Below are 18,419 nucleotides of genomic sequence, written 5' to 3'. Positions count from 1 at the left end.
CAGTTATCGTTTTGGGATGCTGTTGGGGATAAGCTTTATATTTTACAAATACAAGGGGTTTTAAAAGTTGAGAAATTTTATCTGTTGTTTCATTCAATTTATAGGATCATTTAACGAATTCATGGTTCCAACCCTTTGCCCTAGTTTATTCAACCCGCCCTCCACGTTCCCAAACCCAGGTTCCCTGAGAACAGGATGGGAGATGGAGCCCGCCTTTAGGCACAGACAAGCCATCTGCTGTCTGCCATCTCCCCTCCTTTTCTGTCCTTTCCTCAGGGTGGCAGTGGCCATGCTGCCTTGAGATATTCCCTCAACCACATTCCTTCATTCCCTAGTTCTAATCCTCCTTCCTATAAATCACAAGATGGCAATACTCCTGTTAGAGAGATCACCATTTTTGATTCCCTCCCACCTTCATCCCCATTTCCCGCCTTTGCTCCAGGTGCCTCCTCTGTGTCGGGTCTCACCTTAATGTTGAATTCCACTGCCGCATTAGTCCCTCCCCTATCATCAGAAAGGTTCTCCCCAATGCGGGCTGCACCTTTCCACTAGCAGTCCAGCCTCTTCCAGTTCCTACATCATTGGAACCGGACATGGGGCCAACTGGAAGGAAGCCATTTTGGCTAACAAAGCCTTCAACGCCAGGCATTGCCGGTCAGCAGAAAGACCTGCACCTCTGCCAGCAGACCTGCCTCCTCTACAGAGGAAAAGAGTGATAGCTTATCTGAGAGTAAGGATGAGCCCAAGGATTCTTGGCAGAAAATGCGGAGAAAAGCTGCAAAGGAGGGGGACTGGGAGGTGGTATCCAAGATTCAGGTGGCACCTGTGCAGTATAAGCTGGGGCCACAACCTATATGGGGATCCATAGGGAATAGATTCCCATTTAGGTTTTGGCCCCTGCTTATAGTGCACAGCTGCGACCTGAATCTTGGATTCCCTACCTCCATCGGGAAATGAAGGACTTAGTAAAGCTTCCAAGGATTATGGGAGGGGTTCTCCCTATTTTAACAATTTGCTGGACATGCCATTACTGCCCACATAATGGTGCCACAAAATTTAAAATGGTGTATGAAAATTATATTGTCATCTGATGAATTTGTTTTCTGGAAAGGAGTTTGGATAAATAAAGTTCATGAGTTACCAAAAGGTTACGTTGAGGAAGAAGGGCGACAACACCTCACAATGGACCACATTACCAGGGAAGGAGACTATACTAGACTGCAGTATCAGGCTGAAGTCATCCCCCAGTCAATACTGGAAGATCTCAAAGGTGCTGCACGGTCCACCCTCCTCCAAACACCTGATGCTTCTACACACCACACTGACTTCACTTACATTCACCAGGGCTCGGATGAGAGCTATATCAAGGTCATAAAGCACCTTATGAAAGCCCTGGAAAAACAGGTAGATGATCAAAAGGTCCAGGATTATCTTATTAGCAAATTAGCTTTCTGTAATGCCAGTATTGACTGCAGAAAGGTTCTTCACAGCCTCCCCCTTGACCCTGAGCCGACCATTGCTCAGATGGTTGATGCTTGCATTTGCCAGGCGATCTCAGACTGTGACTCCAGCCTAACCAAGGCCACCAGCCAGGGTGCAATTGAAATGCTGGTTGCAGCAAATGTGCTTTCCCACAATACAGAATGTAATAAAGGCAGTGGAAACTGTTACAACTGCAGGAAAACTGGACATGTAGCAAAAGACTATAAATACAAGAATACTGTTCTGGTTTTTTACCCAGCCTTCAGTCCCACAGCCATTACCCAAACTGTTCCTGAAGCCAACAGCACTACCAGCCCTCAGGAAACTCCCAGCAGAGCATGAAATGACACTAAATATGAAGTTATTCTTTCTCACCCTTCCATTGGTGAGAGATGTCCTAGGTTACAGTATAAAGATGTATTCTATTCCCATCCTCAAGAGCTGTTGAAACAGGAGGGGCATTGTTTTATTCCTTATCTCCTGTTAATAAACCCATCAATGCCTTTCTGCATGACTCAGAGATAACGCCCTCTAGAAGCCATTTCTGTTTAATGGACCACCTCATGACTCATAGAATGATATCAGCCCATTGTGAGATGCTCCACCCAGGGGGGAAGAGCTAAGCATGCCCCCCTGGATATTATCTGGGGTTTGGGACAAAACAAGCTGCCTTTCCACTGGATTCCCCAGAGCAACAGCTACCTTTTCCACTGGATCTTCAGAGGTAGGCTACACCCTACTACAGGATCGCTGCTCCAACATTACCACATCTGCCACTCCAGGAGGACTGCAGCCACCATTCCAACTGGACTGCTACCAACACCCTGACCAACAGAGTGACAGGTTATATTCTGACTTTATCAGTGTTTTTTGTTTTGTATTATTGCATTATTTTTTTCCTAATAAATTGTATTTCTGACTTTGAGTCTCTCTCTGGTTTTGTTTTCAAACCAGAGCAAATGGAAAAGCCTGAGTGGGTTTCCTGAAAAACAAACCCACCTCAGAAACCACCTGCTCAGTCCAGGCTGCCTGGAATGATGTCACCCTTCTACAAGGGACAGTGTGAGCATAAATGATCTCTGGGAGCTGAGTCTTGCAGCTGAATTCTCTGTCCCTGTCCGTTCCCTGGATCTGTGTTGCAGATGAAGCTACTGGTGCCATCCTCACCTTTTACCTCTCTCTTGAATGCAAACAGATGTTCCGAGGTGTATTAAGCACGATTTTTCAAAGTTGCTACAAAACTTTTGTGTTCCTCATGGAACGAAGGGGCCATTTTGGCACTGAGGAGGTGACGTGGAAGCAAGGAGTTAGTTGTGACCCATGGAAGCAAGGGGCCATGGTGACACAGCTGGGCCACATGGATCCAGTGGTCCATTTTGACACTGTGGATCCAAGGAGACAATGGAGACACCCCCAGAACCTCATGGGAGCAAGGAGTCCATGGTGACCTAGCAGGGCTGCATGGAGCCAATGGTCCATGGTGGCACTGCCCATCCAAGAAGGCCTTTGTGACACTGAAGAACTTCATGATACTAAATATCCATGGTGACACAGCAGGGCATCATGGGAACCAAGGAACCACTGTTGGCAGTGTGGAAACTCATGGAACCAGGAGCCGTTGTGGCACTGCAGAACCAACAGAGCTGCTGGACCTTGTCCCCTGGCCCTGCACAGCTCCCTGGGAGGCACGGCAGGAGCAGCACCCTGGGAGCCTCAGGAATGACCCTCTGGGATCCATGGCACACATTCCCAGGGGCGGGAATTCCAGTTCTCAGACAGCGAAAGATGTTTCTGCCCTGGAAGGCAAAGCTCTTAAGAAGGAGACAAAGGCCAAGTGGAGCAAGATCTTACAGTGACATTTCACTGCCAGCCTTCATAGCTTCACCCGTGGTTGTTGTAGCTCCTGGAGTGGGAATTAAATCAGGGCAGGGTCTTTGTTGGGAGCTGCCCTGGGTCAAGAGAGACACTGAGAGAGAAACAGAGCAGGCAAAGAAAGGCAGGAGAGAAAGAAGGGCACAAACGCAATCAGCTGCGAAGGTGGCACTCTGAAAAACAAACTGGAACTGACAAAAAATGAATGGGACAGAAATCAGTAATTATGAAAGTTTTATTTACTATCAAAATGCAGGCCACACATCCAGCCCCACACAATCCCAATCCCACACCCTCAAGTTTGGATGCCACTTCTCCCAATCTCCTTCCAACCCCATCTCACCCTGGACATTGTGGAATCAAGTAGATTTGTCATGGGACTGAGTTTTTCTTAGGTGGGAATAAGGCATTTTGATATGGATTGGTCAATTTTTCGATAAAATTGCGGTGTTTTCAATGGGATTGAATAATTTTGAGGTGACAGACCAATCTATCTGGAATTCTGGAGTGCAAAGATATGGAGAACACTTGCTGAAATCCCCCAAGAACCCACAAATCCTACAGAACAAATGTTCTCAAACCATAAATTCCACCTCAAATACCTGTTAAATGGCGGGACTTTAGACATCCTTGATTAATTACTTTCATTTTAGTCCTATTTCAGGTGTTTTTAAGTGATAAAGACAAATCAGAAGAAAATTAGGGCCAAAAGGATAACCAGCCAGGTGTCCTCCCAACATGGATCACTGGGAATGTCGGTCCTCAGTGTTCTGACCAATGTGGGTCCTCCCATGGGGATGAAGCTGCACCAGTGCACAAAGCTCCCTCTGCAGTTGGGGCACACGCAGGGCTTCCCTTACCAGTGCCTGCGTTGGTGTCGGGTCAAGGTTGAGCTGTGTGAGAAGCTCTTCCCACACTAGGGACACTCGTAGGGCCTCTCCCCGGTGTGGATACATTGGTGCCTAATGAGTTCTGAGCTGCACCTGAAGCCCTTCCCACATTCCTCACACTCGTAGGGCCATTCCCTGGTGCGGATCATGTGGTGGCATATCAGGGTGCTGCTCTGCCTGAAGCTCTTCCCACACTCCAAGCACTTGTAGGCTTCTCCCCATCGCGAAGCTGCTCATGCACCACCAGCTCCGAGCCCTGTCTGAAGCTCTGTCCACCTTCCTGGCCCAGGGTGGGTCTTTCCTCCTCAGAGCACCCTGGGCTGGGTTTGGAGCCCCTCCTCCTGTGGGATCTCCAGGGCTTTTCCTCTCTGTTAGATTCTTGTGCCATGGAGCTGCTCAAAACAGCCTCTTCCATGAGGTTCTGCTGTGGGGATTTTTCCTTCCTGGTCTCCATCCTCAGCTCTTTGTCTGGGGGAGGAAGGACAAAGAGAGCATGAGATGTGCCTCTCTACCAGAGGGAAGGGGAAGGAGACTCCCCAGTGCTTCCCCGGCAGGACGGCATTGGCAGTGGGGTTGTCCTGCAGCCGGGGGCCATGTTGGGCTGGGAGATGGAGGAGGAGAGAGGGGGAAAGGGGCACTGACTTCCTCCTCACCCGCCTAGGGTGTCCTGGGGCATTGTCTCAGCAGGTGTCTGCTAAGGAATGCAGGAGCCTCCCTTGAAATGGAAAATGTAAACAACCTCCTTCCGAACTGTTATAATTTTGAAATTACGGGGCTCTAAGGCAACAGATATGGGAATAGGAATAGCAGTTATTTAGCAGGAAAATTAAAATATAAATGCAATAGTACAAAGAAAAAATACTGACAGATTCAGAATACAACCTGACACCCGATGGGTTACCGTGGCGGTGGCAGTCCCAATAAACGGTGGCTGCAGTCCTCCTGCAGTGACAGGTGTGGTTTTGTAGAAGCAGGGATCCTATAGAACAGTGGGGTTTTCCTCTGAAGATCCAGTGGTGGTGGTGTTGGGCCTGGTCTTCCTCTGGCAATGTGGTGGAAAAGGCTGACTCTGGTCTTCCCGCCCTGTGATTATATCCAGGTAGGAATGCTTGGCTCCTCCCTCTGGGCGGAGATTCTCACAATGGGATGATGGAATTTTATCAGTCCTGCAGTGGCACTCAATGGCCCATTAACAGAAGATATCTCCGAGGAGGGAGGATGGGTTGTGGAAGAGATAAAGAAAACTGCTCAATTAACAAAAGATAACTGCCCCATCAGATAGGAATAGAGTACACCCCCATATCCAACCTAAGACAGCTGGGAAATGCTTTGCAGTATTCTGTGTCTGTGTGTCTGTGTTCATGTGTATTTTACACTCAAAGTCCCCCAAATTTCCAAGAGGTTTTCCCTGGGGTGTTGTCTTGTCCCTGTGTCCATCTGCACCTCCCTGTGTCACTCTGTCACTGTCACCTCCACACATCTCTGAGCCCACTGGCACCTCCCAGGTTTGCACTGAATCCCTCCCTCCTGCCCTCCAGCACCAGCAATGACCACAGCAGGGAGCTCAGAGCAGGAGCAGCCAGGCCAGGGCTAACACCAGGATCAGGAGCACCTGGCAGAGGCAGGAGGAATCCCCCATTCCAGGGGGTGCAAGGGGGGCACCCATGTCCTCTCCCAGCCCCAGGGCTACAGACCAGGGAGAAGATGCCTCAATTGCCTCAGCTGAATTGCTTCCCTCAGCCCTTGGCCCAGGAAGTCTGGCTGGAGCACAACCCCTAGTGAAGAGTTTCCGCAAGGAAGAGAAAAGAAAGGAATTGTTTCTTCCCTTTCCCTCATCCCTGCCCCTTGTGCTGATTTTCTTGGCATCTCTTAGCAAAACCAACAAAAAAGCATCTGGAATGAGGTGTTTCCCAGGGTCAGTTCTAAATAGGAACTAAGGAAGGTTTTCTGCCAGGGAAAAAGTGACAAATGTGGGATTTGTTCAGACAGTTGAAAACATGACAGTTTCTAAGCACTGGAAATCCAGAGACTATAAAAAACAGAGTTTGCAGTAGTACTGGTCCATTGTCCTTCCTCTTCCCACTGCTGATTTGTCACATCCCAACTCCAGAGGAGCAGATTATGGAAAGAAGACTTGCAGGGAGTGTTGGAGGCCTAATCCCAGAGACTGGAAGAACGAGTGAAATCAGGAAAAGATTTTCAGTGGTTTTCTTATCATATTGACCACAAATAGCTCTGCAGTCCATATGCAATATCCAGATGAAAAGGCACATTCCTGGTTTTTAATGCCAAATTGCAGTACTTTGGAACATCTTTCTGGATGAGAACAAACCACAGGCCAATAATTGACCCACTTCAGTTCCCAAATCAGAAATCATTCAACTTCTACCAAGTTGTCTTCCTCTGCAGGTGTCCAAGATTGCAAGGCAAGATGGATTCTATTTGCCATCTGTATATGGCAGTTTTCCTTATCTCTTCCACAACCACTCCTTCCTCCGGGGGGGACATCTGATAACAGGCTATTGAATGTCACTGCATGGCTGATAAGAACTACAGCATCCCATTGGGAGATACTCCGCCCAGAGGGAAGAGCCAAGCATTGTAGCCAGATAGAATATGGAGATTCTGGAATAGCAGCACAGTTTCTCCCCTGGATTTCCCAGAGGAACAGCAGCTGCCTCTTCTTCCACTGGATCCTCAGAGAAAGACTACAACCTTTTCTACAGGACCCCCTGCTCTAACAGAACCACACCTGACACTCCTGGAGGACTGCAGCCACATTTCCAGTTGGATTGCTACCAACAGGGTGTCAGGTTGTGTTGTGACCCTGCCATAGTTGTTTTAGTTTACTGCATTGTTTATTTTATCTTTTTATTTTCTTCCCTATGAAATAACTGTTATTTCCTGCTCCCATATTTTTTGCCTGAGAGCCCCTTAGTTTAAAATTTATAGCAATTTGGAGGCAGGGGGGTTTACATTCTCCATTTCATGGGAGGCTCCTGCCTTCCTTTTCAGGCACCTGTCTTTCCAAACCAAGACAGCAGGACAGAAGGCACTTTGATTCCTTTTGTCCCAAGTTTCTCCTGAGTTCATGACTTCAGATGAACTGGAATGGTCCCAACAGCACAAAAGCAGCCACAATGAGCAGGATCAAATCCCCAGGTCACCATTAAATGCACTCGATCCACGCCTTCCACAGCCCAGCAGAAATTCCTGCCTCTGCCCCTTGCTCTGGCTCAGCCTGAGGGGCATCGCTCTGGTGTGTGCGGGGCCGGCTCCTGCAGGACACAGCGCTGAGAGCCACTCTGTGTCCCACAGCTTCGGCATCTCAGGCGCCTCTCCACAGCTGCGGGGCTGTGGCACCACTGTTCCATGGCTGTAGTTCCTGTGCCACCACCATTGCATGGCTGTAGTTCCTGTGCCACCACTGTTCCATGGCTGTAGCTCCTGTGCCACCACTGTTCCATGGCTGCAGTTCCTGTGCCACCACCATTCCATGGCTGTAGCTCCTGTGCCACCACTGTTCCATGGCTGTAGCTCCTGTGCCACCACTGTTCTGCCTTTTCCATGCTCACTCCACTGCTGCTCAAAAGCTGTGCTGTGCTGTTTCTGCACGGTTCCTCAGCTCCTGCACAACTGCTCCACTGCTACTCCAACACTGCTCATCTACCACTGTTCCTCTGCTCCTTCTCTGGATTTCCCTTGCTCCCCTGTTGTTCCACGGCTGCTGCTTCTGTTCTAGTGCTGCTGCCACAGCTGTGGTGTCACAGAGAGGGGAACGTTCGGGCAGCAACCACTGTGGTGTCACAGAGACTGGGACAACGGGACTGCCACAGCTCTGGTGTTGTGGAGAGGGGAATGTTGGGGTGGCTGCTGCTGTAGTGTCATAGAAGGTGCAACTGGGGCTGCCACCACTGAGGTTTCACAGAGAGGGGAACATTGTGGCTGCCAGCACAGTGGTATCATACACATGAGAATGCTGGGGCTGCCTCTGCTGTGGAGTCATAGAGAGGAGAACATTGGAGCTGCCTCTGCTGTGGAGTCATAGAGAGGAGAATGTTGGGGCTGCCAAAGCTGCGGTGTCACAGATAGGGGACTCTGGGCCTTCCACTGCGGTGGTGTCACAGAGAGGGGGACTTGGGGCTGCCACAACTATGATGTCACAGAGAGGGAAATGTTGGGGCTGTGCCTCGGAGCTGTGCCGCGGAGGAGCTGTGCCTCGGAGCTGTGTCGCGGAGCTGTGCCGCGGAGCTGTGCCGCGGAGCTGTGCCGCAGAGCTGTGCCGCAGAGCTGTGCCTCGCTCCTGCCTTCCCCGGATCCTGCATCCCTCGCAGCGCCTCTGCCGCCTCCTCAGCAGCCCTGTGGCGCCAACCCGGACCTGCTGCTGGAGTATCCCTAGTTTTCTGAAACCTCGGATTTCCAAATCCCTGAATTTCCAAATCTCCGCATTCCTGAATCCCTGGATTTCCGAACCCTCGGATTTCTGAATCCCTGGATTTCCAAGTCCTCGGATTTTCTGAATTCCTGGATTCCTGAATCCCTGGATTTCTGAATCCCCAGACATCTGAATAATGGATTCTTGAACTCCCGGATTTCTGAATCCTTGGATTCCTGAATTTCTGAACAACCGGATTTCCGAACCCCCTGGATTTCTGAATTTCTGAACCCCGGATTTCTTGAATTCCCAGATTTCCTGAATCCCCGCATTCCCTAGGAGTGTCCCGGGATCCCGAGCGGACTCCGAACCCATCCCGGCCCCTTCCTGGCCCCGGGGCTGCTCCAGAGCTGCCGCTGCTCGCTTTTCCGAATTTTGGCTTTTCTTTTCCCGTATTTTGTCTTTTCCCGTGGATTTTCCATCACTGGGAGGGGACTGGGTGTGGCCGAGGCCGGGATTCCTTCCTTCCTTCCTCCCTTCCTTCCTCATCCTCCGAGATTGTCCCGAATTTGGGATTTTCCTGTTCCTGGCATGGAATTGTGAGTCAGAGAGGAGCAGAGGGTGGAGCTTCCTCAGTTGCTGCTGAGTGGCTGATTATAAGAGGTGTCTGGGGAGCGTGGCAAACAGGAGCGGGCAAACAGGGGTGTGGTGAGTCTCTGGGGAGTATACAAGGCAGTTTGCGCGGCAGTTCGTGCAGGCAGACCCAGCAGCCAGGGTTGCCAGCTTTCTTGCTAGTAAGGAGTGCTCTGTGTTCTTTGAGGTCTTTCTGCTGCCTGGTTGTTTTTGAGGTGTTTGTCAATAATGGTTCCTACATGGTCAAAAGCTGTGGCTGGTATAAGTGACCAAGTTGGGCCCTCCAAAAAGGTTGTGTGTGTACAGACCCATCCGTGCCCAGAGTGTTTGAGCTTATCGGTGGCATCAGGGAGTGTTGTGGAGGAGACCTGCCTGCGCTGTGAACAAGTGAATGACCTCCTTTCACTGGTGGCTGAGCTTACGGAGGAAGTTGAAAGGTGAAGGAGTATTAGGGAAAGTGAAAGGGAAACAGACTGGTGGAGTTCAGCCCTACCATCTTTAAGGGAGGCTTCTGATCAAGAGTCTGAAGACTTATATGCCTCCCGCTCTCAGGCAACAGAAGGGCACCCGGTGGATGAAGAGGAGTGGAAATGGGTCCCCATTCGGGGAGGTAATAATAAAAAGACCTCCCCCTCCCCATCATCCAGCCAGGTACCACTTCAGAATAGGTATGAGATCCTGGATCTAGAGATACAACTAGATGATTTAGGAGCAAATTGTCTGCCCAGTGAACTCCCCAGTTATGATTCACCCGCAAGACGGACCACTACCTGTAGCATCAAGAAGAAAAGAAGGGTAATTGTAGTAGGTGATTCCCTCCTGAAGGGAACTGAGGGCCCCATATGTCGACCAGACCCATCCCACAGGGAAGTCTGTTGCCTCCCTGGGGCCCGGGTACAAAAAAAACCTGAGAGACTTCCTGGGCTGATTCAGCCCTCTGATTATTACCCACTGCTGATACTCCAGGCTGGCGGTGATGAGATTGAGAAGAGGAGTGTCAAGGCAATTAGAAAGGGCTTCAGGGTACTGGGTCAGGTGGTTGATAGGGCAGGAGCGCAGGTAGTGTTCTGCTCAGTCCCTTTGGTGGCGGAGGAAAATGATGAAAGAAACAGAAGAATCCGCATCATCAACAAGTGGCTTAAGGGTTGGTGTCATCGGCAAAATTTTGGATTCTTTGATCATGGGGAAACTTTTACAGCATCTTCTCTGCTGGAACCAGATGGGGTACACCTCTCTGTTAAGGGCAAAAGGTTTTTAGCCCACAAACTGGCAGACCTCATTGACAGAGCTTTAAACTAGGTTTGAAGGGGGAAGGGGAACCAGCTGAGCTATCTGGAAACAGGCCCAAGAATTGCAAGGCTAAGATAGGGATGAAGTCAGTAGCCCAGATGAGGTGCATGTATACCAATGCACGCAGTTTGGGCAACAAACAAGAAGAGCTGGAGGCCATGGTGCAACTGCAGAGCTATGATGTAGTTGCCATCACGGAAACGTGGTGGGATGACTCACATAACTGGAGTACTACACTGGATGGATACAAGCTCTTCAGAAGAGATAGAAAAGGAAGAAGAGGGGGAGGGGTGGCCCTTTATATTAAGCAAACTTTTGATGCCATCGAAATTGAAACTAAGGAAGATGGAGTTGAATGTCTATGGGTAAGATTTAAGGGGAAGGCCAACAAGGCTGACACCATACTGGGAGTCTATTATCGTCCACCTGACCAGGAAGAAGAAGTAGATGACTTATTCTATAAGCAGCTAGGTAATGTTTCAAGATCATCAGCCCTTGTTCTTGTGGGTGACTTCAACCTACCAGACATCTGCTGGGAACTTAATACAGTAATAAAGAGGCAGTCCAGGAAATTCTCAGAATGTATGGAGGACAACTTTTTGTTGCAGCTGGTGGGTGAACCCACCAGGGGAGGGACTATGTTAGATCTGCTGTTTGCAAATAGAGATGGGCTGGTGGGAGATGTGATGGTTGGAGGTCGCTTGGGGCAGAGTGATCACGAAATAATAGAGTTCTCAATATTTGGTGAAGTCAGGAAGAGCACCAGTAAAACTCTTGCATTGGCCTTCCGGAGGGCAGGCTTTGGCCTGTTTAGGAGACTTATTCAGAGCATCCCTTGGGAAGCAGTCCTTAAAAACAAAGGAGTTCAGGAAGGGTGGGCATACCTCAAAATAGAGATCTTGAGGGCACAGGAACAGACTATCCCTGTGTGCCGAAAGATCAGTCAACAGGGTAAACGTCCAGCCTGGCTGGGCAAGGAGGTTTTGGAGGAACTTAAGAATAAAAAGAGGATGTATCAGCGTTGGAAGAAGGGTCAGGTCTCTAAGGAAGTATTCAAGAAGGCTGCTAGAGCATGCAGAAAAAAAATTAGGGAGGCCAAAGCTCAGTTTGAACTTAGAATGGCGACTTCTGTAAAGGATAATAAAAAATGTTTTTATAAATACATTAATGGTAGAAAGAAAGGTAAGACCAGCCTTTGTTCTTTGTTGGACAAAGGAGGGAACTTAGTATCTGCAGATGAGGAAAAGGCAGAAGTGCTTAATGCCTATTTTGCCTCAGTTTTTAGTGGGAAGATGACTTGCCCTCAAGACACCTGCCCGCCTGGGCTGGTTGATGGTGTCAGGGAGCAGAATGGACCCCACATTATCTAAGAGGAGGCTGTCATAGAACTACTGAAATGCTTGGATATTCATAAATCTATGGGACCAGATGGGATCCACCCCAGGGTAATGAGAGAGCTGGCAAATGAGTTTGCAAAACCACTCTCCATCATTTACCAACAGTCATGGCTCACTGGTGAGGTTCCGGATGACTGGAAGCTGGCCAATGTGATACCCATTTACAAAAAAGGTGCAAAGGAGGATCCTGGTAATTATAGACCAGTTAGCCTGACCTCAGTACCTGGCAAAATAATAGAACAGTTTATATTATGTGCCATCACGCAAAATTTACAGGATGGCCAGGGTATCAGACCCAGCCAGCATGGATTTAGGAGGGGTAGATCATGTTTGACCAACCTGGTCACCTTTTATGACCAGGTAACCCACCTAGTGGATGCAGGGAAGGCTGTAGATGTTGTTTACTTGGATTTCAGCAAGGCCTTTGACACTGTCTCCCACAGTGTACTCCTAGACAAACTCGCAGGCCGTGGTTTGGACAGGAGTACTCTTTGCTGGGCTCAGAACTGGCTGGATGGCCGGGCCCAGAGAGTGGTGGTGAATGGTGCTGCATCTAGCTGGCGACAAGTCACCAGTGGTGTCCCCCAGGGGTCTGTGCTGGGGCCAGTTCTGTTTAATATTTTTATTGATGACATGGATGAGGGTTTAGAGTCTTTTATCAGCAAATTTGCAAACGACACTAAGCTGGGAACGTGTGTTGATCTGTTAGAGGGACGTAGGGTTTTGCAGAGGGACTTGGAACGGTTGGATGGATGGGCAGAATCTAATGGGATGAATTTCAATAAGTCCAAGTGCCGAGTCCTGCACTTTGGCCACAATAACCCCCTGCAACGATACAAGCTAGGGATGGTGTGGCTGGACAATGTTCAGGTGGAAAGGGACCTGGGGGTGCTGGTTGACGGTCGGTTGAACATGAGCCAGCAGTGTGCCCAGGTGGCCAAGAAGGCCAATGGCATCCTGGCCAGTATCAGGAACGGTGTGGCCAGCAGGAGCAGGGAGGTCATTCTTCCCCTGTACTCAGCACTGGTGAGGCCTCACCTGGAGTATTGTGTCCAGTTCTGCGCCCCTCACTTTAGGAGGGACGTTGAGATGCTTGAGCGTCTCCAAAGGAGAGCAACGAGGCTGGTGAGGGGCTTGGAGCACAAGCCTTATGAAGAACAACTGAGGGAGCTGGGGTTGTTCAGCCTGGAGAAAAGGAGACTCAGGGGTGACCTTATCACTCTCTTCAACTTCCTGAAGGGTGGCTGTGATGAGCTGGGGGTCTCTTTCTCCGGGCAACAACAGACAAAACAAGAGGACACAATCTCAAGCTGCGCCAAGGGAGATGCAAGCTAGAATTAAGGAGGAAGTATTTTACAGAAAGAGTGGTCAAATACTGGAATCATCTACCCAGGGAGTGGTGAAGTCACCATCCCTCGAAGTGTTTAAAAAAAGACTGGATGTGGCACTTGGTGCCATGGTCTAGTTGAGGTGTTAGAACATGGGTTGGACTCAATGATCTTACAGGTCTCTTCCAGCCTAGAATTTCTGTGATACTGTGATTCTGTGACACTGCTAGGGTTCCACAGATGGGGGATTTCTGGGGCTCTCACCACTGTGGTATCATAGAGAGGGGAATGTTTGGGCTGCCATCCTTGTGGGCTCAAAGACAGGGTAATCTTGAGGCTGCTACCCCTGTGATATCCTACAGAAGTCAATGTTGGAACTGCCAACTCAGTGGTATCACAGAGAGGGGATGTGGGGGAGTCACTACTGTGGTGTTACAGGGGAGCATTTGGGGCTGCCACCCCTGTGGTGTCACTGAGAGGGCAATGTTGGGGTTGCCACTGTGGTGCTCTCATAGAGAGGAGAACGCTGCGGGTGCCACCTCTGTGGTGTCACAGAGAGGGGAATGCTGGGGTTGCAGTTGCTCTGGTGTCATAGACAGGGGAACATTGGTATTGCCACCGCTGTCATGTCACAGACAGGGGAACTTTGAGGTTGCCACCACTGGGATGTCACTGACAGGGCAATGCTCGGTCTTGAAAATCTGTGGTATCATAGAGAGGGGAACGTTGGTGTTGCCACCACTGTTGTGTCACAGATATGGGAACACTGCCAAACCTCCCCTGGTGCTGTGCCCACTCCAGTGCTGCTCCTCTGTGACACTGCAGGGCCTCCTGGGGACATTGTCACATTGTGACAATGGGACCATAGGGGCCCTGTGACACTCCAGGGTCTTGTAGAATCCATGGAACCAAGAGGAGACTGAAACTCTGGGACTTCATGAAACCATACATTGTGATACCTCAGGGCCTCATTCTTTCCAGGAATCCTTGTGACACTGCAGAACTAAATGGAACCAAGGGGACATTGTGACACTGTGGAGTTCATGAAACTGAGGGGATGCTCTGAGACTCTGGTGCCTAAAGATGCTCAGGAACCATTGTGACACTGTGGCTTGTGGAACCAAAGGCATACTGTGACACTGTAGGGTCTCATGGAATCCAGAGGCCCTTGTGACTCAGTGAGGCCAGTTGGAACCAACAATCCATTGGGATCTCCCAGAACCTTGTGGTGTCCAGGGATCCTTGTGACATTGTGGGGCCTCATGGAACCAAAAGGACACTGGGACACTGTGTGATCTCAGGGAACCAAGGGGACTCAGAGACACTGTGGGGCCTCCTGGCTCTCAGTCACTTCTGACACTTGTGTCCATCTACAAGGGGGAAAAACTCAGCAGCTTCAGCCCGTTGATCCAGAATATTCCCATCTCCATGGAGGGTGTACTTGCCAGCTGTGGTGCTTTGTGTTCTCTCTGTGCTCTCTGGGGGAATTGCATCCTACAGGAGACCCCAACCACTCCAGTAGCTGACACCACAGCCCCTCCTGTGGGGTGCGGGCAGAGGCATCTTTCACTCCATTATCCTGCTCAGAGCTCATCCAAGCTAGAATGTTTCCAAGGATGGGGCATTCACTGGCTCTCCACCAAGGCTAATGGTGAAAGCAGGGCACTGGGGGAGACAGCAGGGAGAGCAGACGCTGTGCTGGCTGAACGAGGGAAGAGGATGAGTGCAGAAGGCGCAGCCCACCAGGAGGCCACCAGGCAGAGCTGTGAAGCCTCCCCAGATGAGGGTGACCTGCCCAGGGAGTGCCCTGCTGCCCCTGAGGACTGTGCTGCCACCCTTGGCAGAGGTGTTTGCCCAGCAGGGTGTCCCCTGGTCACCCGGGGCCGTGCCGCTGCCCCAGACAGGAGGGCGCTGTCAGCTGAGTGTGCCGTCCCTGGGGTCAGTGGTGGAGGCGCCCCGAGCAGCCTGGCTGTGTTAAATGAGCACCCTGCAACCCCTCCCTGCCCTGCCGTGGCTGCCAAGACTCCTGAAAGCACTGGCTGCTGTGCAGCTGTGCCCTCTGCTGCCCCTTGTTCTCCCCTGCTGGCAGAAACTGCCACAACCGCCCAAGAGAAGCATGGGTTGTCAATGGAGCGCGCTGCTGCTGATCCAGAGGGTGGAGAGATGTCATGCTGCAGAGTCACATTGAACAGGCACTCTGCCACTCTGCTGTGCCCTGCTGCCACAGCTGGGACCCCAGAAGCAGCACTTGGTAGCAGCAGGGAGGCGCTTTGCCCCTGCAGCCGGTGCAAGGCACCCAGCTGCCACCACTGTGAGATGCCTTGCTCCTGCAGGACAGTGCCTGGCCATGGAGCGAGGTTTGCTGCCCCTCCACCAGGCCTGCCATACCAGCTGAGATCTCAGAAGCAGTGCCCGGCCCCTGTGAGATTCCAGCTCCTCTGTGCCATGCTGCTGCCCCTGTAGCCATCTCTGCCTGCGGTGGAACCACCTCTCTGTGCTTTGCTGTGACTGAAAGCGCCCCTACAGCTGTGCCCAGCCACAGCGAGACAGTGCCCGGCCCCAGCGGGAGAGCGCCCTGGCACTGTAAAGGGGTGCCTGGCTGAGGAGCCATTCCTGGCTGCTATGGAGCTGCCTGTGCCTGTTGCCAAGCTTTACCCGGCTGCTGGGAGACTCCCAGCTGCTGTGGAACACCTGGCTACCATCAAGCCGTATCTGTCGCTCCATGTCCTGCTGTCAACTGCTGTGAAATGGTGTCGGCTGAGTGGTTCACATGGGGAAGGTGACCAGGGGGGTCCCCAGGCGGGTGCCCCGCCTTGGCCAGCACCCAGCAGCCAGCTTAGAACTGGTGCAAACCAGGGGAATACGACTTTGTTTAATTAAAACAAAGCATCACAAAGGCCTGAGGTGGGTGTCGATGCAATGTGATTTCTACCCAGTGCTCTGAATGTTAAAGTGAAGAAATTCAATGAAGTGCAGGCAAATGGCAGGTGCGACTATGACTCTCCTAAGGCAGTTTTTGAGAGTATAGTTACAAACTGGGCATTGGTGCAGAGATTGCACCTCCTCATGGTCCTGCTGGATACCCTGGGTAATGTAACGCAATCGATCTCTGCCCCAGAACAGAGGCAGTGGGGAACGTTGGGCGCCACAACTGAAGTGGTTCAGCTGGAGAAAAATGGTCCTTCTCGGACATCCCGGCCAGCTTTCCAGCACCGCTAGCAGTAGGTAGGCACTATCCCAATCTCCGTGGTTCAGGACAGCACCTAAGGTAAACGCTCTGCGCTATGACAGTAGCGGTACCTTGTGGTAGGACGTGGCTTGGCTTATGGCGACAGTCAGCAGAAATAAGAAGAGAGCGCTCTCCAGCTGTTGTGAATCCAGGTTTATTGAATCCCAGGGGAAACCAACAACCGAAGAGGAAGAGGGGGAAGTTGCAACAGCTTATAAGGAGGGAGGGACACAGGGGAGGAGTCAGTCCTTGGAGAAATAGGGTTTCAGAGGGGAGTGGGATAACACAGATTGACTTAGGGAGAACACCAATGGGAATAACTTGAGGGTGGAGCTTTGGCCCCTGAGCCAATCACTCGATGCTCTAGTTAGATGTTTCTAGAGAGTTCCAGAGAGAAGGGTGGGAGCGCCAAGTGACAGACAGGGCACGGGGGAGGGATTTGAGACAGGGTACATTTATCTCCAAGGCAACAGGGGAGGAGCTGAGATAACTGGCAGCACAAGGGAGGGAGGGGAGAACCAGGGCAGAACCATTACAAGATAGGGTGGAACAGAACAGTCCAACTTATACAGACCCAACACAACAGTGAGGGATTGCAGGACTCTTTTGATTCCTAAGTCAACCAAACCAGATCGCCTCAAGGAAATTGCCAACTGGAGACCTATCCCAATCAGTTCCATCTTGCTAAGACTGTTCTCCAGGATTTTAACAGCCACACTGACCAAGGCTTGACCCTCAATCCAAGGCAAAGAGGTTTTATAAGAGCAGTGGGATGCTCTGAAAACTGAAACTGAAACTCCTGAAACTCCTGCAAATCATTAGTCACAAAAGGAGAACACAAACCCCTGGGTGTTGTATTTGTGGACATCACCAAGGCTTTTGACACCATAAGCCAGCGGCACATTCTACATGCCCTACGGGAAAGGGAAGCAGATCGCCACATCGTCAATTTGGTGAGCAATATTGTGAAAAATGTTTTTGTGATTTGTGTCAATCTGCAATGGAATCAGCAAATGCTTGTATCTGCTGTGTGGAAAATGGATGCATTCCTTGGGATAGATACAAAGAAGGGTTTTGAAACTTTCTATAGCCAAATAAAGCTTTGAAATAGGGGAAGTATGGTAAAGTAAAGAGATGAGGTAGAAAGATGGCTGATGCTTAGAATAAAATAGAGGAACTTGTTCTAAAGCTAAGGGGACTGCAATGTGACTAGATACTTATGTATAATAAAAAACTTAACAAAATATTGTAGCAGACAGCGGTGAAGGGGCCTCCCTCCAGACGAGCACAAGAAGGACAGGAAGCCAACAACCACCTGGAAAGATGATGAAATTGCTGATTCTAGCTTACTGATATTTACTCATTTGTATTAACCAAGCACAATGGAAAATGCTTTATAAGCTTAAAAACAGTATATATACTTTACTGAATTAGTAAGTAGTGTGTGCCATAAATGGAGCGGTGACTCCTCGGCCACCCAGCGCTGCTTGCCCACCTTCTTTCAAATCAAAGATACAAAAATGAAATTTGCATTGACTATTGAAATTTTATGTATTAGTATGATCTTTGTGACATGCCAGCATTCCCAGTATGGTCCCAGAATAATCCCAGTTACTTTCAAGCACTCCCAGGATGGTGCCAGTTACCTGCAGCTAGATCAACCCAGTCAGTCCCAGGATTATGCCAGTTTCTCCCAGTGTGCTCCTAGTTGCTCCCAGTCACCCCCAGTCCAGGCATGATGCGCATGGTGTGTTCCCAGTCACTCTCAGAAACTCCCAGTGTTAATCCAGTCAGTCCCAGTACGATGCAGGGATGAGCCCACTGTGCTCCCAGTTGCTGCCAGTATGAACCACTTGTGCCCCACATGGTTCCACTTTCTCCCTTTCACCCTGACTTTTGTTCCAGTCTCTCCCAATATATCCC

This window comes from Melozone crissalis, unplaced genomic scaffold (genome assembly GCF_028551555.1).
Source record: "Melozone crissalis strain CALT ecotype California unplaced genomic scaffold, PUWL_Pcris_2 ptg000046l_1, whole genome shotgun sequence".
NCBI lineage: Eukaryota > Metazoa > Chordata > Aves > Passeriformes > Passerellidae > Melozone > Melozone crissalis.
Note: the sequence above shows the minus strand (reverse complement) of the source record.